General features: G+C 36.6%; 1 protein-coding gene across 1 annotated transcript in view; it reads left to right on the top strand.

Annotated features, from left to right (window-relative positions):
• The window catches only part of PTK2 (protein tyrosine kinase 2), a 410,474-nt gene that overhangs the window by 47,890 nt on the left and 338,470 nt on the right, over window positions 1–24,114 (top strand). Inside the window, exon 2 of the mRNA XM_044669284.1 lies at window positions 1,708–1,801. The gene's annotated coding sequence lies outside the window, so the exon portion shown is untranslated. The remainder of the gene's footprint in view (window positions 1–1,707; window positions 1,802–24,114) is intronic.

Below are 24,114 nucleotides of genomic sequence, written 5' to 3'. Positions count from 1 at the left end.
TGGCTACTGGGTGGGGGAGGGAAGAGGAAGGAGGAAGGAATATGAATCATGTAACCATGGAAAAATATTCTAGATAAATAAAATTTAAAATAAAATAAAATATTGCAAATAAATTTTAAACTTTTGCTTTTGACTACTTGACCAAGGAAATTAGGTGTTGACTAACTTAGGTGATTTTTTTAGCTCTACTGGTGTCCTTGTTGTAGTAAGTGATTGATATTTGCTAAACTTTGTAAGAAAAAAATATAATTGATGTAGTGTTTGGTTTCTCTACCTATTTAGAGAAGTTCAGGGCATTTTCCAGTTAGATCAGTTAAAAAATTTAAAATACCAAGTTATGCAGCTTTATTTAGTATTTCTCTTCATTTACTTCATTTACTGATGATAAATACAAGGCAACAGGCTCTCTTGCTTTTTATCTGTCTTTTAAGGTCTATGAGAGGAAACATTCTTTACTTATAGAAACACTTTGTCATAAGCTTGACTTACTTGAAAACTACATTTGACCCAAGTGGCACAGCCAGGAGTTCCCATTTAGTTTTATGAGCAAACATGATTCATTATTAGCTCTGAAATTTAGTTGGCATGGTGAGGATATTGGGTATGGGAAAGGATAGTTATTAGATAATTATGTCATAGCCTCCTCTTCTTTAGCAGAATTTAACCTTATCCTCAGTAATGAAAATATTGGTTAAAAAAAAATGAACAATTTACAAAGTGGAGATGGCTGGTGGGTCTATGAGTATAGAATATTTCATATGTTGTTTTACACAGTTGATATGGTTGTTGTTTTTGCTGAACTATTGATCCCTCTCCCTTTTAAAAATCTTTGTTACAAGAGATGACTCATTAAGAAGCAGGATGGGAGAGTAAATGGGTTGTAAAAACGAAAAGCATTAATAAAAATAAAATTATTAAAAAAAAGAAGTATGAAGATGTGATACTTTCTGGATATTTAACATATATCTTAAGCTGTGCCCAGAAATGAACATAATCTTAAGTACATATCTTGCTGTTGGTATGATTTTTAGATAAAATAATCTTTTCTCAGTTGTGCTCTCTTCATTTTCATTTTATCTTTGTGACTGCTTTGTTTCTACTGATTTCTTTTTCTTGATCACATAAGCTGGTAGTGTCTCCCAGGATTTTTATTATTTTTTTTAAGCCCCTCACTCAGCCAGTACCTTTCTGAACAACTTGATCTATGAATTTTTCTAATTTGTTTGATGTCTTCCACTCATGACTTGCTTTTGCTTCTCTGCTTTTATGTGTTGGTTCCTCTTCCTATCTATGCACAACTTTCACTTTAATATGCATTTTCTAGGTTTTCTTTTTTTAGGAAGCTTTTTATGGAAGCTCACCTATTTACTCCTTTACTTGCCACCTTGAGTGCTGCTTACATTTTTTTGTGTCAGTTTACTTTTTTTGATTTGTTGTTGTTTAAGGGTTATCTTTAATTGATTCATACATATATACATACTTCTAATAAGGTTGCAACCCATTTGAAGTCAAAGGTGTCTTTTTTCTGTTATTCATTACAGTGCATTTTACTGTGCAGAGTGTGTATGCTTAATCTATCAAGTAATTAATGTTGACTGAGTTTAAGATAGGAGTTAAATATATTAGAGCTATTTAATATTTTAATATTTAAATTTTCAAGTTATTTTAAAAGGTTATACTAATATGCATATACTCTTTTCTTGGCAGGTTCTTACAAGCTACTATGGAAAAGAAAAAGGGAAACTAGGGGATTTTCTTATCAGTTTTCCTTTGAACACAGTGATCCCGTGACTTTCCTTCTGTGAGTATACTTATTCCTAATACAGAGTATTTTTTCATCATTTTCTGTTCATCTTAGGGATATGGTAGCATCAAAACAATTGAAGAAGCATATTTCATACGATTTAAATCTTAAAAGGTTTAGTAACATGGCAAATAATCTTATGCTGCTAACAATAATAATACCTATTTTAGACATTAGTAAAGTATCCTTAATTGAGATCTCTTTGATTCAAATACAATGATTTAATGTGTTTATGAAGTCACTGATAACTATGCTGTCTCTAATAGAGCCAAGACAAAAACCCTATTAGTACTTCACTGGAGATCTACATCCAGGTTAACATCATTCAGTTTATTGATACTCTTTGGGTATAATTGTTCTACCATGTATGATTCCATCTATGTATACTACTAACTAGTTTATATTATTCTGCCTTGTCCATAATTATCATGAATCTGTCAAATGTTTTGCTAAGTCATATATATATATATATATATTTTAAAGACCCTTAGCTTTAGTGTCTAATAAATATTTTTATTTAAAAGTAGAGCTGCTGATCTGTCCACATGTGTAGATGGAGATTTTTTCCCTTCCGTCACATGAGCCTACAAAGACAGACCTGTAGTTTACAGTCACAACTGCTGTCTATTCATTTAGCTTGTCATTGTGACCCTCTTCTTTGTGAGTCATATTTCTATTCTCACTTAAAAGAGACTAGTTCTTTTCAGGTTACTATGACTAGTTGACTCCTGGTCCTTCCTAGGATTCTATAGCTATGGCACACTGTTTAAAGCTATGCTTGGACAGGCTGACACCAATTTCCTTACCACCTTGATATATGTACAGTTTCAAACATTACTAATCTATTACTGTCTATAGGTAACCCTTAAATACACCCCGGTATTTATTACATTTATCAAATACACCCAGTAGAATACCAGTGACATAAAAGTTACTTAATAAATTTGTGATTTGTGGTATTAGAATAAGCCAATTCACTAGGGCAGGCCACTGTTTAAATATCCTGTTAAATATTCTACACTTGTTCTGACAAGCTGGATTGTATTGAAGTCATTGTTTCTGAAAAAAGGGAATGGGTATGGAATGAATCCTGTGATTTTGGAAGTTTCTGTTTTTTAGTAGTTGTTTTTTGGCCACTTGTGTAGTGGTTAGAGTGGAGAGGGGAGAGACTAGAAGTATACTGAGTTCTGTTTGTAAGCTATTGCTATAGTTTAGGGAAGATCTGAACCATGTGATTAGAGAACAGAGCAATTGTATCGTAGTAGTTTGACTTGGTATATGGGGGTTGGAATGGTGAAGGACAATAAAGATTTGAGGATACCCTGAATGCTACATATTTGATAAATGTGCCATCTGTGCATTTATTCAATTAATTATAAAAATATTTAATAGCATAGTTTCCAGCATAGGTCCCTGGACCATTTCACTGGATTTGTACCAATAGGTTAATGTAGAACCATTAAAAAAAAAGCCTACTCTTTGAGTTTGATTTTCTATCTAATTATACTGTCATTTAGCCCACCTTTTTCATTAAATTTTCCTTCATATTCTCTTAATTCTAGACCCAGGGGCCTTTCAGTTATTCCTTGTACATGTTCTGTCTTCTACCTTTGTGCTTTTGTGCAAGTGGTCCCCACATCTAGAATGCATTTCTGCCTTGCCTCTACCTTTTAGCTCCTTTCAAAGCATAACTCTAGTATCATCTTCTGCAGGGGGTTCCTTTTCATGTTTCCCTATATTATTAGCATCCTTTTTCTCTTGAAATTTTTTTGTATATTTTATATGTACTTTGTATTCACTTGAACAGTAGGGCCCCTGTGTCTGTAGGAGATATAGTCCAAAAACTACCACAGATATCTGAGACTGTGGATATAAGCAGATGCCTACTAACTATATATTATGTGATTTTCTTGTACGTATATACATATGATAAAGTTTAATTGATAATCTAAGCATAGTAATATAACAGTAAACACATTAATATAAGAAAGTACGTTGTATATTATTTTATATATATACACACTCTTTCAGGGTGTATGGGTATTCAAGGAAGAGGTCCCATCTGTGGTGTGATGGTCCTTTTCAGGACTGCTCACTCACCTTTAATCTTCCAATGTCCATGAAAGTAGTTGAAGCAGGATAAAACAAGTTGAGCTCTCAGAGCCTGGTCAGACATCAGAGATGAAAAAATCACCCACTGCATTCCAGGCCATCACCATTTGGATGTTTGGATTTGAGTAAGTGGAAAGTGTTTCTTCTTCTACCATTTTAGTTCTTAGAAATAGAAGTCTTGATCCCCATATCCTCTCTAGGTAACTGATACAGTGGATACAGAATGAGCAGATGTGGAGGCCCTACTGTATTCATTTTATATTCTCTGTCTTGAATAAAATGTAAATTCTAGGATGACAGAGGGTGATTAGTTTTTGTATCTATATCCCTGTCACCTAGCATAGTGCCTCAGTATCTGCTTAGTAAATATTGAATTTGTGATTGAATTTTCAAATGCTTGAATGAATATCATTGTTGAGAAGTGAGAAGACATTATAGCTTCAGAGAAGGAAGCTAGACCCAACATCACAACTACTAGCTTTCCCTGAATAACAGCCCAAAGATGCAATCATTCATATAGTCCTTTATCATATAATTTTTACTAATAGGAACCTGACTTATAAAACAACCCTTCTATTTGAGAGCACCATCTGCCTTCTTCACTACTATTCATGTGCTACAGAATGGAGCAAGAGAAAATTACAAAACCATATTGATTTGGTCCAGTACAAATTTATGTTATGGTATCTTGTTTGGGCCCTCATTGTGGGAAAACTATCCTTTTATACCTCCTTAATTTTTTCCTAAGCCTTCTCACTTTCCACAGTGGCTGTTCTAAACCTTTTCATTTTTCCTCTAACCACCCATGACTGTCCTCCATCCGACCTTTCATCTGAGAACTTGCTCTCATATTTTACTGAACAAATTGAAGTCATTCATGGAGTACTCCCTCTTCTCATTTCACACCATTCAACTGCCTTCCCCTTCTCATATCATTCTTTACTTCTGACTCCCATGAAGAGGATGCCATTCTTCTTGCGAAGACAAAATACATGCACAAATGATCCCACTCCATCTATCTTCTCCAACAGATTGTTACCCCTGTCGTATCTACTTTCACTAATCTTTAATCTTTACCTTTCTACTGGCTGCTTTCCTGCTGCATACAAACATGTCTGCATTTCCCACATCCACAAAACACCCACACTTGATCTTGTTGGGACCACTAGCTCTGATCCTATATCCCACTAGCTTTTTCAGTGGTTCACAAACTTTTTTGGCCTACCGCCCCCTTTTCAGAAAAAAAATATTACTTAGCACCCCTGGAAATTAAATTTTTAAAAATTTTAATAGCAATTAATAGGAAAGATAAATGCACCTGTGGCCATCATTGCCTCCCTGGATTGCTGCAGCACCCACCAGGGGGCGGTGGCACCCACTTTGGGAATCACTGAGCTATATGGTTCTGCCTTTTATAGCTAAATTCTTTGAGAGAAGGCTATCTTCATTAATTACCTTTATTTCCTTTCCTCTCACTCTCTTCCTAACTTTATTCTGGCTTCTTACCTGATCACTCCTCTGAAATTGCTCTTTCCACAGTTACTGATGATTTCTTAATTGTCAGATCTAATGACTATTACTTATTCTTTTTGATTTATCAGTCACTTTTTTCACTACTAATCACCTTCTTCTCCTTGTTGCTCTCAATTCTCTAGCTTTGGGGATAAAATGGCTGCAGAGTAGAAACAGGGCGACTTTCTCTCCTAACCTACCGATATAGCATACCTCCAAAGGACAAAAAAACCAAATCCAGATGAAAGAAGGGACCCCACAATAGGGCGCAGTATCGAAGGTACGTGGGATTTGGGCTCTTCCATGATATAAGGGGGAGAAATAACTCCCATCAAAACATGAGCTGATCAACCCTCCCCCACCCCACCCACAGTACCAGTCAGAGGCTGCGCTCCAGAGTTAGAGCGAGTGGGGGCACAAAATCTAGCTTCTTGGCAGCTAATTGGCATCACTAGGAGCTTGTCTCTGAGAGCAGCAAGACTTGAGACCGCAGGAGGCTGGAGAACGCAGACCTTGGGTGCTAGCGTGAGGCTGATAGAGGTAGCAGACAGTGGAAGCAGCTCAGCGTGCTGAGTCTCAGGGGAAAACTCCAGGTGGAGGAGTAAGTTTGGGCCATTTTCTGGGCTCTGGACAGCTGACTAGGACCATGGGGACTTGACCCTGAAAATAACTATACTAGAGACCCCAGGAGGCTGGGCCTTGGGTGCGGGAGTGAGGCTGAGAGGGGCCATGGAAGGCAGAGGCCTAGCCTAGCAGATGTGGAAGCCAGGAGACTCACAAAGTAGCTTCAGGCAAAAAATGCTCTTTAGCTTCATACAAAGAGAGTCTGCTTGCCTTACTCAGACTCCTAGCTGAGAAAACATTATGATGCCAAACAAGGCCCAGGAAATAACCACCAAAAAGGCCAAGAAAAAAGGTCTAATGCTTGACAACTTTTGCACAGAAAAAACCCAGAAAACAGAGGAGGACAAACAATTAAAGACATCCAAACCCTCCCAAAAAAATGAAAATGGGTCACAAGCTTTTGAAGAGTTCAAATCTGAGATCATGAGAAAGATGGAAGAGATCTGGCAAGAAAATAACAGTTTAAAAGGCAGGATTTCGCAACTGGAAATTGAGGCTCAGAAATCAGATGAAACGATAAGCAAATTGAAGACCAGAAATGACCAGCTGGAAGCCATGAAGAGCCAGATAGACCATATTGAAAAAGAAAAACCAAAAGATTATAACCAAAAACCAGTTTTAAAGGCTAGAATTGGGCAAGTAGAAGCTAATGATCTCACAAGACAGCAAGAATTAATAAAGCAAAATCAAAAGACTGACAAAATAGAAGGAAATATGAAATATCTCAATAAGAACATAATAGATCAAGAAAATAGATCTAGAAGAGACAACCTGAGAATTATTGGTCTTCCTGAAAAATCAGAAATTAATAGAAATTTGGGCACCATATTCCAAAAAATTATCTAAGAAAACTGCCCTGATGTTCTTCAACAAGAGGGCAAAATGACATTGAAAGGATGCATAGATCACCCTCTACACTAAACCCTCAAAAGACAACCCCCAGGAATATAATTGCCAAATTCAAGAGCTTCCAAGTTAAAGAAAAAATATTACAAGAAGCCAGAAAGAAACAATTCAGATATCAAGGAGCACCAATCCAGATCACACAGGATCTGGTAGCCTCCACACTACAAGACTACAAGGCTTGGAATATGATATTCAGCAAGGCAAGAGAATTAGGTCTACAACCAAGGATCACCTGCCCATCAAAACTGGCTATATACTTCCAGAGGAAAGTATTGGCATTCAACAAGATAGAAGATTTCCAAGTATTTGCACAGAAAAGACCAGGACTAAATGGAAAGTTTGATATCCAACCACAAAAACAAAGAGAAACATGAAAAGGTAAATAAGAAAGAGGGGAAAAAAGAAAACTCTTATTTTTAAATTTGCTTCTTTAAGGGCTTCAATAAGATCAAATTATTTGTATTCCTATATGGAGAGATATTATGTGTAATTCAGTTCTCTAGCTTTTCTAGGTAGTGTGTTCCTGGTTTTTCTCCTCGCTATCTCACTGTTCCTTCTTGGCCTCTTTTGCAAGATCTTCATCTGTCTTATGCCTGCTAACTATGGCTGTCCCCCAAAGCTCTTCACTGGATCCTCTTCTCCCTTTTTACTCTTTCGTTTGATGATTTCATCTGCCCCCAAGGATTCAATAATTATGTCTATGCAGAGGATTCTTAGATTTGCTAACCCAGCCCTAACCTTTCCCCCTGACCTTCATTCTCATATCTCCACTTAACCTATTAGATATTTTGAACTGAATAACCTGTATACATATTAAATTCACTATCACCAAAATGAAACTGATTCTCCTTCCTCTAAAACCCTTCTCTTTTCCAAACTACCCTATTATTGTTGAGGATACCTCTGTTAAGAATAAAAAGAGGTCTGGCCAGAGTTATAGGCTTTTATTAATACAAAGAGAAAGTGAGAGATGAGAGAAGAAGATACAGATATTTCCCTTAAGGAAAGGTTAGCCTGAATAGAATCAGTTCTCCATTTGGCTAGCTAAAACCCTAATCCACCACAACAACAATGAGGCCATCATATTTCAATTGTGAAAGTGAAGTGACACAGTCCAGTGTGCTCCCTGCTTAGGTTGAGAAAGCCTTTCCCAGCCCACTAGCTTTCACACATCATGTTGGTGTGGTGACATTCTTCTGGCCCTTCTTTCTCTAGAGCCACCCAGGGGACATTCACTTTACCATGTTGTTACACATCTTAATTGCTGACTCTCAGACTGACCCCAGGGGGACCAGAGCTTAGACTCTGTCCTTGTGATCAAGGTCCCCTAAATAACTGTCCTTTTGGTAACCAAGATCCACAGACTAGGTGTTATCCTTGTTTCTTCACTCTTATCTCATATATATAGTCATTTACCAAAACCTGTTATTTCTGTCTTTGTAATATCTTTTAGATAAATCTGGACTATTACAATAACCTTCTGGTTGGTCTCCCTGCCTCAAGTCTTTTCCCTACTTTTTCCCTACTAGTTCATCCTCTATTCTGTTGTTAAATAGATTTTCTAAAAGTACAAGTCTGATCATGTCCCCACTCTATTCAGTTAACTATGGCTCCAGGATCAACTAGAAAATCCTGTTTGGTTTTTAAAGCCCTTTATAGCTTTCCTTTCAATCTTTCCAGTCTTATATCTTAATTCCCTCCATGTACTTTACAATCCCACAATACTGTTCTCCTTGCTCTTCCTTACACATGACATTCCATCTGCCAACTATTCTTTTTCACAGGCTATACCCCATGACTGGAATTCTTTACATCCTCTTTCTCACTTCTTGGCTTTCTTGGCATCTTACAGGTCTCAGCTAAAATCCCACCTTTTGTAAGAATCCTTTACCAAAAGCTATAAAGAGAGGGGAAGTATTAAAGACTGATATTTCTTTTCTTTATCTAGAGTCTTTTCTTTCTTTTCTTTATCTAGAGTCCTAAAACTAAGAGCATCCTGTATGACATTTCATCTCCCTAAAGAGATGCAATCATTATTCCAAACCATTTTTACTTTTGTCATTTTTCTCTGTCTTTTTAAGATGCATAAGATTGCTATATGTATGCGATACGGAGTAACCTTATCAGTGCAGTGGTAGGAAACAAAAATGAGCCATTTCATTGTGAAATGCTGTGTGTGTGGACATTTTAACCCTGTTATATTTTAGCTCCTTTAAAACTAATGACTTCTTGGAAATTTTCAGAAAACAACTATGTGTACAAACAAAATTTTTATTAATTTTGTTTGTACACATAGTTGTTTGCTTATTGTCTTCCCCATTAGATGGTGAATTCCTTGTGAGTAGGGACTATCATTTGACTTTTTTTTTTTTGGTATCTGCAGGTTAGCCCAGTGCTTGGCATATAATGCATGCTTAATAAATGGTTCTTGACTTGAATTGTTGGGTTTGTGTAGTTATTATTTCTAGGAGGATCTTCCTTATATTAAGTTGAGATCTGCAATGCCAGAACTTCTACTCAGAACTCTGTCCAGGATACCACACTACCTACTACTTTCTGGAATAATAGTCATACTAATGAACAACAATCTATCCGATAGAGTGCCAACCTAGGGGTCAGGAAGAACTGATTTCAGATCCCATTTCTGATATATGCTACCTTGGTGATCTTAGGCATGTCACTTAACCTTTTTCATTGTTGCCAGGCAGAACATTGGCTAAATATATTAAAAGCAATTTCTTCATAGACAGCTAGTTCATTGCACAGTCATAGGACCAGACCAAAAAGGGGCGGGGCAGGGGGATTAAGAATCAGTCAAGCTTTATTGAAGTACTTTACATAGAAATAGACTCTTAATAAATGTTTGAATTAGAATTGTACTTTTTTTTAAGCTACATACTAAATATATTTTTTTCCTAAGTCAGAGATCATCAAGACATTTAAAAAGACAGATAAATTAAACTGTGGTTTGAGGGTCATAATTTGGAGGTATCTAAAACATCCCAAGCCAAATTCTTTCTGTGTAGCTGCATTGCTTCTTGTCGATTTCTCAGAATTTAGTGGATGGTGATGTATAATTATTTCATTCAACACTTGACAGAATTAGACGGTTTCAAAAGTTCTATCTAATGCTAAAATGCCATGATTTTAAGATTCTGTGATTTTTTAATAAATTCTCTGATGACTTAAAATGATAAAACTGACTATCTTCTTTAAAGTTATACCAGTGGATTAAAAAACTCTGGCGGGTCTTAAAGCTTTAAAGGCTTTGAGAATAGTCCTGATATGTGTAGCATTGGACTTAAGTCTAACCAGTAATTCCTTATTTGCAAAAAAGGAGACTAATAGTTTTATAACCTTCTTCATAACGTTATTGCCATCTTACAGAATTAAGTAAATATGTTACTATTATCACCATCTGTGGACCTGCCTCACTAAGTTCAGAGAATCTTATGACCAAAAACTGGATATAAAATGATTGTCTTAGGTTTTATTGACTAAATTTGGAAGCTGGAGAAATTATCATCTAGTGACTTAAAGTTTGTGGAGACCCCAGCCTTGTGGAAACACTGCTTCTGGAGGAAATATAGCCTTCCCTCTTCAGCAGTCAAGAAAAAGGTCTCCTCTCCCCAACTAGTAATGACTCTTTTTCTTTTAATAGTAGCAACTCATGAAAGCAGTCTACTGAAGTGTGGAGAAATAGCTATATTTTAATGAAATTTCTGATCCTTGAAGTATTCTTCCACTTAGAACAGCAGTGCCAGAAACAGCACATGAGAAAGATAGGATTTTCTGTGAAAGGAAACAGTGCCACCTACTGAAATGCTAGCACTCACTTTCATAGTTTCTTAGTACTATATAGTTAAGTTATAGCATTCTTAGGTTATGAAAACCAGGGAGATCTCCTTCTGAAAAAAATAACAGCTCTTATCAAGTGACAAATCATAATGGAACTGAGTCATCTGTGTTCTTGGTTCACATTAAGAAAAGTCTGAATAGACTATAATTCTTTCATGATAGATTTTTATGACTTTTCTTCAGAAACAGGCAGAGAATATTTAATTTTATGATATTTGGAGAACAACAACCAAGTAATCTGTCCAGTGACCTACGTGGATCTTAAAAAAAAAAGGTTAAAATCAGTAGCTACCTACCGTCTCCCTCCCACCTGCCATCACAAGTCTTCTGGTGTTATGGTTCATCATTGTGTTAATCAAAATTCCTAATGCTTTCAAAATTTTTTATCCTTACAGTATCATTATCATTGTATAACTTTTTTTCTGTTTTTTCTTACTTTGCTCTGTATTAGTTCACACAATTTCACCAAATTTATATACCATAACTTATTTAGCTGTTTTTCATTTGATAGTATACCTTCAGTTTCTAGTTCTTTGCCACCATGAAAAATGTTTTTATATATGTTGGTTCTTTCTTTCATCTTTTTTTTTCATCATTTTTTTTCTTTCATCTCTTTAGAGCATAGGGCTTCTAGTGGTATCTCTGGGTTAAAGAGTATACACAGTGTAATAACTTTATGGGCGTGGTTCCAAATTGCTTTCTAGCAGGCCTGGCCTAGTTCTTAGACCTATCAACAATATGTCAGTGTATTTGTTTCCCACAGGGAATACTTTTTTGCACATTTTTTCCTTGTTGCTCCTGTAATTATTTCAGATTTAAGGAAATGAAAAGAGGTTCAATCTCCTTTTTACCTAAGTCACCTGAATTTCTACTAGTTTAACTGAAATAAAAAAGGTAAAGAATGAAATAAAAAGAAATGAAAGAGTAATATTTCCTAGCATCCTATCATTTCTTATTTTTTAAATTCTGAGTTATGCTTGTTTTCTGGGATTAAAATATAATTTTGGAGGCAGCTGGGTAGCTCAGTGGATTGAGAGCCAGGTTTAAAGACAGTAGGTCCCAGGTTCAAATCTGGCCTCAGACACTTTCTAGCTGTGTGACCCCGGGCAAGCCACTTAACCCCCATTGTCTAGCCCTTACCATTCTTCTGCCTTAGTATCAATTCATAGTACTGATTCTAAGGTGGAAGGTAAGGGGTTTTTTAAGTAGTTTTTTTAGTTAAGAGGTTAGAGTAATTTAAATTAAGTTCACCAAATATTTAGTAAGCAGATGTTGCATGTTTGTGATATATATGAAGACAAACATCAAGCAGTCCTGTTATGTCTGGGGAAAAAGAGTATATGTATGTATATAAATAAGTAAATTTCATTGGGTAGAGGATCATAGGCTTATTTATCTTAAATTTTTAGTGATTCTTTAAAATATCAACTGTATTTTCCAATACATAGTGCCCAAGCCAGGAATTTACAGTGGTTATTATTTCTGCCAGAGAGAATGCTAAGATTTGGTGAGTTCTAGGATCATGAAAGAGCTTATAGAGGAGCTAACAGCCTTAACTAATCCTTAAAGAAAGCTAGGGATTCTAATCAGAGAAAGTGAGAAAGGAGAAAGCACTCCAGGGTTGGAGGTGGTAGTATGTCACTTTTGTAAGGTACAGAGACAGGAGATTGTTGTTTATGAGGAACAACAAGCCATTTTGTTTAGCTTTCCTTCCTGTGAATAAGGAGCTTGGATTTCTCTTCACTAGTTGACTTCCAGCCTATTCTACTCTTTTATCTCCAAATCTATGCATGATCCTATGATAACGATCTGAACTGGTAGCTCTATGTGTGGAGATAAGAGTATGAGATTGGTGGAAGAGATTTTGTATAGATGTTGGCAACTGATTGCAAATGGGAGAATGAGAGAGAATAAAGAATTGAGGATGGCTTCAAAATTTAAGAACTTATGTGACTAGAAGAATGCTGGTACCCTAAACAGATATAGGGAAATTAGAACATGGGTTCTCATGATGGGGAAAGATAAGAAGTTATTTTGCATATATTGATCTGAGATGCATATGGCGCATCCCCTCCAAAGAGTGTTACTGCAGTGCCTCATCTTGGTGCCAGGGTTTCACTGGCACAGGCTTTTGAGAATTCAGGGCAACCTCAGCACAATGATGATATATTGTTCTGGAAATCACTTGGATATATATGTGATAATGAGATTAAATATACCCTGACCATCTTTAGATTTAATTATCAAAGGTGAAAACATCTCCACTTAACTCACAAGTTGAGAGGTCTGTGACCCTCCTGTGCTAGAGTGCGTGACAAATCAAAATTTACTGACTACCTCCTGGGCAGTCCTAAGAAAAGCATCTATTGTGATTGGACACATAAACTAAGAGGAAGGCACAGGAAGTGATTCATAAGAAGCCCCTTTAAAAGAGAGCTCAGCTGAGTTCAGCTGGGCTCTTCTGGTTCGTGAACGGGACTTAGAGGAGCTCTGGAGCTGGTGAGACTGTTTTTAAACCTTTCCTTTGGAATTCCACATGGTGAGTGTAAAGACTGAATCTTTCTGAACTTCTCTAAAGGAACTTCCCTTTCGAAAGAGACTCTGTGACTGAAGCTTTTGCTTCATATGCCTCCAGGGCCTTCGGGTCTTGGCCCTTAGCTCAAGGCTTGGCCTTTTTCCAATTGAGGACTTAGTTAGATCTGCTTGGGTCCTAAGTGAATTATTTAGTTTGTCAGGTTAATTATCTTACCTTATCCTCTCTCTAAATTTCTTAATTTCTCTTTCTCTTCTCATTTGTAAATAAACTTCCATAAAAGTCATTTTGACTTGAGGTGAGTCTTTAATTGGGAATTAATAATTATTCAATTCCCTGGTGACCAAACCTTTTAATATTCAACCTATCCAAAACCCCTTTTTATCCCTTACAGATATGCTATTTGGACCTATGGGAATATTCAGTCACATTTCTATACCATAATTTTTTCAGCCACTCCTCAATTTATGGACATCTCTGATTCCCATCTTTTGCTACCTCAAAAAGAGCTATAAATTTTTATGTAGCCTTAATTAGAGTTTGCTTTGGAATCATTCTCTTCTCTTGCTACTTCTTTCCCTACTATTTGATGAATGAAAGATGAATGAATTTGATGAATAAATGAAATGTATTGTTGTACCCTACTATGTGTGTATATTCTTCCCTCTGATTAATTTAGGCGAGAGTGAGGTCAACTTTTGGTCACTCCTTCCACCTCCTCCTTTTTTGTGTATACCTTTTTACCTGTTATTAACTGTCAGAAGCAACTCTGTTCTCTCAGTTGCCCATGTCTCAAGCTTAATGCCATTCTCAATTCTTTTACTCTTAGCATTTTCATTGGCTCTCCCCATTCTTGGAAATCTTTCCCTCCTTATCTCCACCCCTTAAATTCCCTAGCTTCTTTCAAGTCATAGCAAAAGTATTAGCATCTTCAGGAAGCCTTTTCAGGGCTTTCTCTCTGTTGATTATTTCCCATTTATGCTGTAGATATCTTATTTGTATTTACATAGTTTTTTTTTAATGTTGTCTGCCTCATTAGCCTGCAAATTCCTTGAGATCTGTCTTGTACCTTTCTTTTTATCTCTAGTGCTTAGCACAGTTCTGGCACAAGTAGGCACTTAATAAATGCTAATTGACTATCTTATTCTACATCAGTGGTTCCCAAAGTGGGTGCCACCACCTTCTGGTGGGTGCTGCAGCAATCCGGGGTGGGGGTGGGGGGGTGATGGCCACAGGTGCATTTATCTTTCCTATTAATTGCTATTAATATTAAAAAAAATTAATTTCCAGAGGCGCTAAGTAATATTTTTTCTGGAAAGGGGGCAGTAGGCCAAAAAAGTTTGGGAACCACTGATCTACATTATCCAGTCTGTTACCTAACATTTCTCCTATGTCCTTTGTCTCTACTTGTGTAGCACCCCTGTCCCCCTCTAGTATGAGCCTTTATACATTTCTTGCTTAGACTATGCATTAGTTTGTTGGCTGGCTTCCCTGCCTTGAGGTCAGTAATGATAGGAATGGGGATGAAGGCTTTATTTTCTGATGCTGTGTGTAGGAAGAGTATTTCTGGAAGATGACATAGGGAGAGAGAGGTTGAACAAAACCATGTCTCTTGGCTTCCATTGTAATGACTGCTCTCTGGCCTTAGTCTGGGAAATTATATATGCAATACTTGACCAGCCTGGTAATAGCCTGAACCTGACCAGGTGCACTCTTATCTGTAATTGCCTAGAGATTTACATGATCCTGTAGGATGCAAATGCAGGATAGTTGACATAAAAGGTACCTTCCCTACTTGGGTACTTAGAAACTTCTGGGAACATTGCTTTGTAGGTTGCCTTTTTTGCAGGGTCTTGAGAGCTTATGACCCATTCTTGTACTAATGTTCAAGTGTTCAAACCCAGACTATTTGCAGGGTACATTCCCATAAGAGAGGAGGCAGGCCTGTGAAGAAATTTCCTTTACAAATGCTTCTAGGCAACTGTTTTGCAGATTTTAGTTTTAAAGAATAGCTTGGGACTCTGAGAAATTACTTACTTGTTTGGGATCCCCCAACTAGTATATATCAGAGATGTGTTTGAACCTTAGTCTTCCTTTTTTGGAAGCCAGCTATTTTTCTCTCCATTATACTTCTATTAATAATATTACTTTTTTTTTTACTGTCATGCTTTCACTCACTGAATTTTGACTACACCAAAATTACAATTTCAGATTTTCATATGATCTGAAATAAGTGAGTAGGGGACCTCATAGAAATCACTAAGTTTGGGTTTGAGGTTTAGACCAGTGTTGAACTTGATAGTGGTTGATCACAGACTGTAGGCCAGATTTTAGGCCTCACTTTTCTTTATGATGGTGGCAACACAATCTGACTGCTCTCTTAATGGTATAAATAATAATTTGGTTTATTTGTCAAAACACAGGATGAGTAGGTGGACCAGGGAAATGGAGTCCCTAGATCTAATAAATTCTTATCTCTTCCCCCCAGCCTGATTTGCAAAGATCTCTTCAGTCCCAACAGAGTTGGGCTATATTACTATGCTAGCTCTCTACTTAAAAATAAATATTTAGCTACCTAAATCCTGACTAGCTGGTCCACTATTAAACAGGGACAGCATTCAGTTTTGTCATGTAGGATGGCTAGAGGCCAAAGGCTGGAGCCAAGGAGGTCTGGCTTGGTTTTAGGATAGAGATTTTGGGTCCTTGCAGCTCACACACAAAATATGGTCTGGATGGGAACACAGCTTCTAGGAATACAGGTTTCCTGATATCAGGAACCTCCAAGATCTGTCAGGAAAACCTTCAGCTACCTCCTCAGCCTGTTACAAAATGGCCATAGGAAGTAACCCTCTGCTTTCCTCTGTGTCCAGAAATCAATGGACCCCCTCAGAATCTGTGTGTCCCTTTTTAAGAAGTCCTCCATTCCAGAATGGGGCCCATATGGTTCAATGTATGTGCCAAGCTGCTTGTAAAAGTCTTTGCATGCCCAGGCCCTTTGCAAATCTCTTGTTCTTTCTTTTCTATTCCTTTCAGATCTCTTATTTGGCATATCTTCACCATGCTGACTTAAATAGTTTACTTGTTTTAAAATAAGGGTAGGACTTAACATTTATATTTATAAATTCATTTATTAAATTTGACCCATCTATAAACTACTGTAGAATAGTACAGTAGGGACAGCTGGGTGGCTCAGTAGATTGAGAGTCAGGCCTTGAAACGGGAAATCCTGGGTACAAATGTGACCTCAAATACTTCCTAGCTGTGTGACTCTGGGCAAGTGACTTTACCCCCATTGCCTACCCTTATCACTCTTCTGCCCTGGAACCAATACACAGTATTGATTCTAAGATGAAAGGTAAGGATTTAAAAAAATAAATAAAAAAGAATAGTTAACCTCGTCCCATATGAGAATTTAATAGTCTTTATTATTATAAATTTGACAAATTTAAACATGAATATTTCTCTATAAAAGGAATAGAAAGAAGGCTGCATATTAAGCCAGGAATTTAAAAAAATACAGAATATTTCACAAATTTTAGTGTAGTTTTATATTGTTGAAACTTAAAACTGTACTGACATTTTTGGGACACCTTTTATATTTGAAATTGAGCATTATAGTTCCATCACTGCCCTGCTTTTTTGTCTTATTCTCCTCTATTAATTTTTAAAATGTATCCATGTTCATTTTTACTTTTTAAAGTATCACTTTTATTTCCCTTTTATACTTCTACCTCCAATTAAAAGCTCTCCCTAATATGGGAGACACACAAAATAAACTTTTGCAAAACAGTTCCACACATGGACTACTTTGGAAAATGTCATGTTCTATACCTTTACAGATTAGAAACTTGTTTTTTGTTTGTTTGTTTTTTTACTTGTGCAACTCTTTGTGACTTCTTTTGGGCTTTTCATGGTAGAGATACTGGAGTGGTTTGCCATTTCTTTCTCCAGCTCATTTTACATATAAGGAAACTGAGACAAATAAGGTTAAGTATCTTGCCCAGGATCACATAGCTAATAAGTGTCTGAGGCCGGATTTGAGTGTTTCTGACTTCAGGCCTGGAACTCTATCCATTTCGCCACCTAGTGCCTATTGAAAGCATTGCAGCATCACTTTTCTGGAGTTAATAGATTATTGTGTGGATCTTGTTTCTTAAGCCTTTCCCAGTTGTTTTCTGTCACAATATAATATCTCAGAAAGGCAACCCAGGCTCATTTGAAAATCTGATGAACTTATCTTGTTACTTTTTCCAACTCACTGAACCTTAGGGACTTTTGGGGAGGTTTTAAATGAATTCAGCCCTTTCAGGGCTCTTGGTTGGAATGTGTGGTCTTTTTGAAACATTTTTCTTAAATTTTGTTTCTAAGAAATCTAGATTCATTCTTTTATTAAAGCACTTTGGTACACAAATGGGATAGAGACGGAAAAAGGCCTGAGCTTTGTACCAGATAAGGATAAGAGGAACAAGGGTAATAGAGAAGATGGTACCCATAAAAGTATGAAGGAAATTCACTCACCTGAAGAGGGAGTATTAGTTGGTAACAGTGAAGAGCACAGGTGCAGGAAAGAACTAGAAATTCCTATTCTGATAAACTAAGGAGAACTAAGGAAATGTTAAAAAATATTTTACCGATTATTTCTTTGTTCTGGTTATTAGGTGATAAGGTTGATTTTGGGCAGTTTGATTATTCAGCCAGCTGGGCTGTGATGTGGAATGATTTTGGGATATTAGGGGGAGGTAGAGATGGTGTACAAAGGATCCTTCTCTTGTCCAGGATGTTTAACTTCATTACTTGTGGATTTCTGTCTATACTTCTCTTGTATTTTCCCAGGGCATTGGGTACATAGATTTTAGTTAACACTAGCTGAATTGGATTGAAAGATATATACATGTATAAATATATACATATATATTGAATTTAGTATAGATACATATGTATATATGATGCAGTTAGTAAAGGTTTGCTATAGGAAGAGGTTTCATATGGTGATGAATATCAAAAGGAAGGAATGAATTTAGTACATATTATGGGGAGAAAAAGTATCCTACAATAGTTGTATTTAAATGTTATGTTATCTGATCTATATACATTAAGTTTATAAATTTGTTGAGTCTGGTATCTTTAAGAAATAGTTTCCATTATTTAAGTAGTTTGCATAATAAAATGTTTTTGCATGATAAAAAATTTTATCTTTTAATCATGTACATTTTAAGTGTACCTTTTGGGAAATGATTGCTGTCTCAGCTTTTTTTTTTTTTTATTTTTTTTTTTAGTTCTTTTGAAACATAATACATTCTTCTCCAGCCCCTTATTTTTCCTGTGTAGATCTTTGTTTCAATTATGTTTACATGTTGTTGGGATTCTACTCTCTAATCCATTTTGCTAATCCTTGTGGCATCCATGTTTCTGAGAGGGGTTCAAGCTGCATCACAGAATTCCATTGTGCTCCCCCAGAACTCCAAGGGAGGGGGAAGTTAAAGGCAGTTGGAGTCTTGGTATAAAAGCCAGGTCACCTCTCTGGCAAGGGTCCTGACTCCTGGCTCTTGACTCTGGACACACACACTTTGTGTAGCTTTTGGGCTGTGACATTCAGTCTTTGATAGCCAAGGGCTGCTTTACCTTGATAGTTAATCACAAAGACCTTCAAGCAAGTTCACAGTCTACCTTCAGTTTAGAAGTTTAGGTTTTAGAAGGAAGATTATTTAGGGGCTTAGACAGGAGTTCAGGCAATCAGTATACATTCCCCCCTTTCCTCCCCCCCCCCCCCCCGGGAATGTGTTGTTAGCCTGCAGTTAACAGTTTTAGCCAGATTACCTTCCCTCCTCTTTCCTTGAACTGATTCCCTTCTCCTGTTCCCTGAAATCATTAAATTCATTTAGTTTGTGAAAGATAAAGCTTGTATCCTGTTAACTTGGGGTTATACTTACTACCTTCCATCAAGCCAAGTAATACATTCAAGCTGGGGCTGGGACTGCCTTTGCCCTAGAGCCTGTGGTCTGAACTGAAGTAGAATATTTTCTATCCTGTGAGAGAGTAATTCAAACAAAGAAAGTTATCATCACAAGGGGTTTAGTCTTTATCCACTTACCATCTTGGCCCTGATTTTACCAAATTTGAATAATCTCCATAACCAGCTCTGAGTGTGTTCTGTTAATAGATTTCCAACTGCTTATAGGGTGGGGGTAGGTGAAGGAGTACTCCCTGGGCTCTTGTCCCTCCCATCCATTGTAAAAGTGAAATTTGGGAGATGCCATCTTTAAGTATATATATGTATTTTCTATGGACACGTGGAAATTATCAAACTGCATTTCCCGTGGTCCAACAGGTTTCTGTTTCCTGTTCTTTGGGCGTGGGGATGCCTACATCACCACGCAGAGGTCAGTTTAAATCTCCTGGGTTAGGAGGGGGTTGCTCTCTTGGCTAGCAGACTCTAGAAGAGACGGGAGGTAACAATAATGGCTGGGGCGGCAGTTTTAAATTCTTACAAGTGCGTGGCCTAATGACTTTATCTATCAGCATGGCTTTAATTAAAATACTATTTTATATTATTATATCAGCCTTTATTATTTTTTATCGTTATACCAGTCAAGTTTACCTGCTTCTCCTCTGATCTGGGACTGGGGAGAATTCATTGCCATCTGACCCTTAATCTTAATCTAAATCCTCTTCTATTTTATAAGTGACCACATCCTATTTATGTTTATAGTCAGAATTGTTAATGCCATTTTTTCCTCTACCCTAGCCTCTTAAAGTTCTTACTACTTAACCTCTCAAAAGAAGATAGTAAGAAAGAACGTGCTCAACTCTCATCTTGATTATATAATTTTTACCCTTTCTTAAACATTTTCCTCTATTCACGATCCATCCTCCAAAGTTGGAATTTATTTTGCTTTTGCTAATTTCCCCCTTATTCTAGCCTCCTTTTAGATCCCTTTACTTCTTATTTCTGTCTGTTACCCTGTTTAATGTGACTTTTACTTATGTCAGACTTTTGTGTTCAACCCTACTTTGTCTGGTTAGGTGACTCTTCCTGATTGTCTCCTTTCCCCCACTATTAGGGTCTTTCCTCTGAGGTCTGTTATTCCTATTGATTAAGAAGAAGAAAACTAGATTGCATTAGGGAAATGGCTTAGTACTTTTAGTTTTCTTGAGCTGGTTCATTCATTAACCCATCACATGTGTTTCAAAACAAAACAAAATATGAATTTCTTATAGAGAGGCAGGCAGTATGATGGATATTATATGTCAGATGTAGTTTTTGAAGCCAAGTCTTCCTAACTCCAAGAACAAGCCTTCTATCTACATTGTGAACATATCAATTGACTGCCTCTGGCAACCATCTAAGTCTTAGAATCATTCTCTAAGGAAACACATTTTTGGGTGATCCAAAGGGAAATGAAGAAATAGGTGTAAGTAAACCATAGTAGATTACCAATGAGGACTTGTGGATAGAAGATGATTAGTTTGAATCTTATATTGGTATTCATGAAATGTAAAAATGTAAAAAGAACTTGAGGAAGACTGAATATAGTAGGTAGATCTTGGGAAGATTTATGATAGGACATGTGTAAGCATCATATAAGATTAAAAGATGTGAATAGGTTATAATAAGCATATACAGACTTGCTCAGGTCATCTACTGTTAAAAAAAATCTCCCAAATATAATAATTTGCTATTCTTTTTCACAACAAATCCATAGAAAAAGCAATCTGTGTTCACTGCTTTTGCTTTTTTGCACACTTTTCAATCCCTAGATTCTGTTCTTATTATTCAACCAAAACTATTTTCCTCAGTTACTTCTGATCTTGTAATTGGAAACCTTTTCTTAATTTTCATCCTTTTTGACATCTGCCATATTCCATATTATTAAATCATCCTCTTTTCCTGGATGTTTTTTCTTCTGTGGATTTTCTTGCCAGTGATCTTTCTTGGCTCTCCTCTTTCTTCTTTGTTGGATTATCATCCATATTCATCTCTCCTAATAATGAGTATATCTCCTAACTGATATCCCTACCCTCTAGTCTCTTCTCTATATTTCATCTTCTTTGCTACCGCAAACAGATTTTCTGAAACTGCAGGCCTAGTTATGTCATGATTCTCCTCAAGAAATTGCAGTGGATCCTTACTTTCTTTGACATTTTTTTCTCATCATGATCATAGTTATTATTTTCAGTAAACAAAAAACTACCATTTATCCCTCCCAGTTTAGTTGTCCTGCCTCATTGAGAACAAAAGGAACACAAGATCCTTGTTATAAACACATATAGTCAAGTAAAACAAATTTCCATATTGGCCTTGTTCAAGAAAACTTGATCTTCTTCTGAATTCCAGTGTACTCTTTTCTACCAGTAGGTGGCTAGCATGTAGTCCTTTGAAATTACAGTTGGTGTTTACATTGATCAGAGTTCTTAATTCTTTTAAAGTTGTCTTTATCATATTGTTGTCTTTATTTAAATTGTTCTCCTAGTTTTCTTTCCCTGATTATATTTAAGTCTTCCTGGGTTTTTTCCTGAAATTAGCCCCTTCATCATTTCTTATACCATTTTTCATAATAGTATTCCATCACATTTACAATTTTGTATCTCAACTCGTTCACCTATTTCACCATTCATGGGCATTTCCCTCTCTTTGCCATTTCAAAAAGTTATTAATATTTTTATACATGTTTAGAGTTTGTTTTCCTTTGCACTAATTCTTTCATTAATTTTCATGCAATTCCCCCTTCTTCCCTTATCCCCATTCTTTAATCATTTTCTTTCTCTTTTTCCTTTTTTAATTGAGTGTGTGTATTTATGTCACCAATGGGTGGTGGGTGGGTGGGGAGGTGGTTGTTGTGTATTCTTTCCTTTGACCTATTTATGTTTTTCCTAATTCTTGTCTTTGAATTTAAAATATCTACACAGTTCTGTTTATTTGTTTTAGCCAGGAATGCTTAGAAGTCCTCTATTTCATTAAAGATACATTTTTTCCTTTGTAGGATTATAGCCAGTTTTGTTAGGTAATAAAGTATTACAAAAACGCAATGGCTGCTAAATAATGTACGAGACTGACTGTGATCTTCAGTACTAAAATTCTTTCTTTCTGCCTGCTTTTTCTCTTGGACCTGGAAGCTCCAGATTTTGGCTATTATGTTCCCGGGAGTTTTTATTTTGGATGACTGGTAGATTATTTCTATTTCTATTTTGCCCTCTGGTTCTAAGAGGTCTATGAAGTTTTAAGATTTCTTGACATAGGATGTTTAAGCTCTTATTTAAGTCATGGCATTCAGATAGTCCCAGATAGTCATTCTTAAATTTTTTTTCCTTCAAGATGTTTTCAAGTTAGTAGTTTTTGCTAGGAGGTAATAAATGGCTAATATTTTTTTTCGGTCTTTTGACTTTCTTTCAGTATTTCCTTGATATTTCATGAAGTCACTGTCTTCTATTTTGTTCTATTTTATTTTTCAGGGATTTTTTTGCTTAGGCAAAGTTTTGTACCTCCTATACAAAGTTGTTAAATCCTTTCCTCAGTCTTCTTAAATGTTCCTTTTTTCAGTATTTTTCTCTAGCATTCTCATTTCATTAAAAAAAGTTTTTAGGTCTTTTAAAAATTATTGCTTCATCTCTTCAAAGAATCATGGTTGAATTTTTTTTTTGTTGTTGTTTTTGTCAGTGTGTTGGTTTTTTTTCCTTTTTCTAGGCCCTGCTTGTAGGTGTTTTGGAGTCATTCTCTTCTTCTGGTTCTGTTTTGAACTTCCCTGCCATTTCATCAGTTTTTTGTGGTAGTATTATTTTTGTTTGTTTATTTTTCTAACCTACTTCCTAGCTTTGGACTTAATGTTAGGGCTGGGCTCTACCACTCTTTTGTAGGGAATATATATTTAAGTTTGTCCTACTGCTTTCTTGGGGATATGAGGATTGTATTGGTCCTCAGGCTCAGGAATAACTCAGGCTCAGGACCTGTAACTTCTCAGTGTTCCAAAAGTGGCAAAATTCAGGGTAAAGTCTAAATGTTGTCCTGCTCTGGTAAGAGCTTTGAAAGTTCCTGACCTGGTTTTGAGTCTAAGCAACAGTAGACTGCTGCTGAATTCAGCCTACTCTAGCCATCTAGGAAACTTTTGGTTCAGAGTGGCAGAGCTGCAGGCTCTCTGGTCTGGGATTCCTGTCTTCATTATTCCTCTGCAGGCTTCATACTAGAAGACAGACAGCTAGAGACTAGAATGGAGACATTTCTTTGCTCCTATCATCTGAGCTACATGGCTGTGCCTGTAGAGTTTTAACATTAGCAGCCATAGCAAGAAAGGTTGGGACCAGACTGTGAAGGCTTCCCATGCCAGTCAGAAAGGTAGTAGGAAGCGGGACAGCAAGCATCCCCCTATAGCTGCTCTAAAAAGATGCAGACACACCAGACTGATTCATGATGGGAACTTTCAAGGAGAAGTTGGGCTAGAAAAATGATTTCACTGTGACTTTTCCTTGAAAGTTCCCATCATGAATCAGTCTGGTGTGTCTGCATCTTTTTAGAGCAGTTATATGGAATGGGAGAATGAGAACAATTTGTACCAGTGACTATGAAGGTGGCCAAAGCAAGTATCTATATGGCTTGATCAGATGTCAAAGATGCCAATGTCATCTACTGTATCCTAGGCCATTGCAGATACCCAAACTTTTGTCTTGCCACTGAACTTTGATAACTCTGAAAGAGACTGACTACTACAATTATGTTTCACTTAAATCCAATTCATGCTCAAGACTTCATCCTATGATGTCACCGGCCCTCTTC

Source organism: Gracilinanus agilis, chromosome 1 (genome assembly GCF_016433145.1).
Source record: "Gracilinanus agilis isolate LMUSP501 chromosome 1, AgileGrace, whole genome shotgun sequence".
Lineage (NCBI taxonomy): Eukaryota > Metazoa > Chordata > Mammalia > Didelphimorphia > Didelphidae > Gracilinanus > Gracilinanus agilis.
Note: the sequence above shows the minus strand (reverse complement) of the source record. Positions and strands in the feature narration are given on the sequence as shown.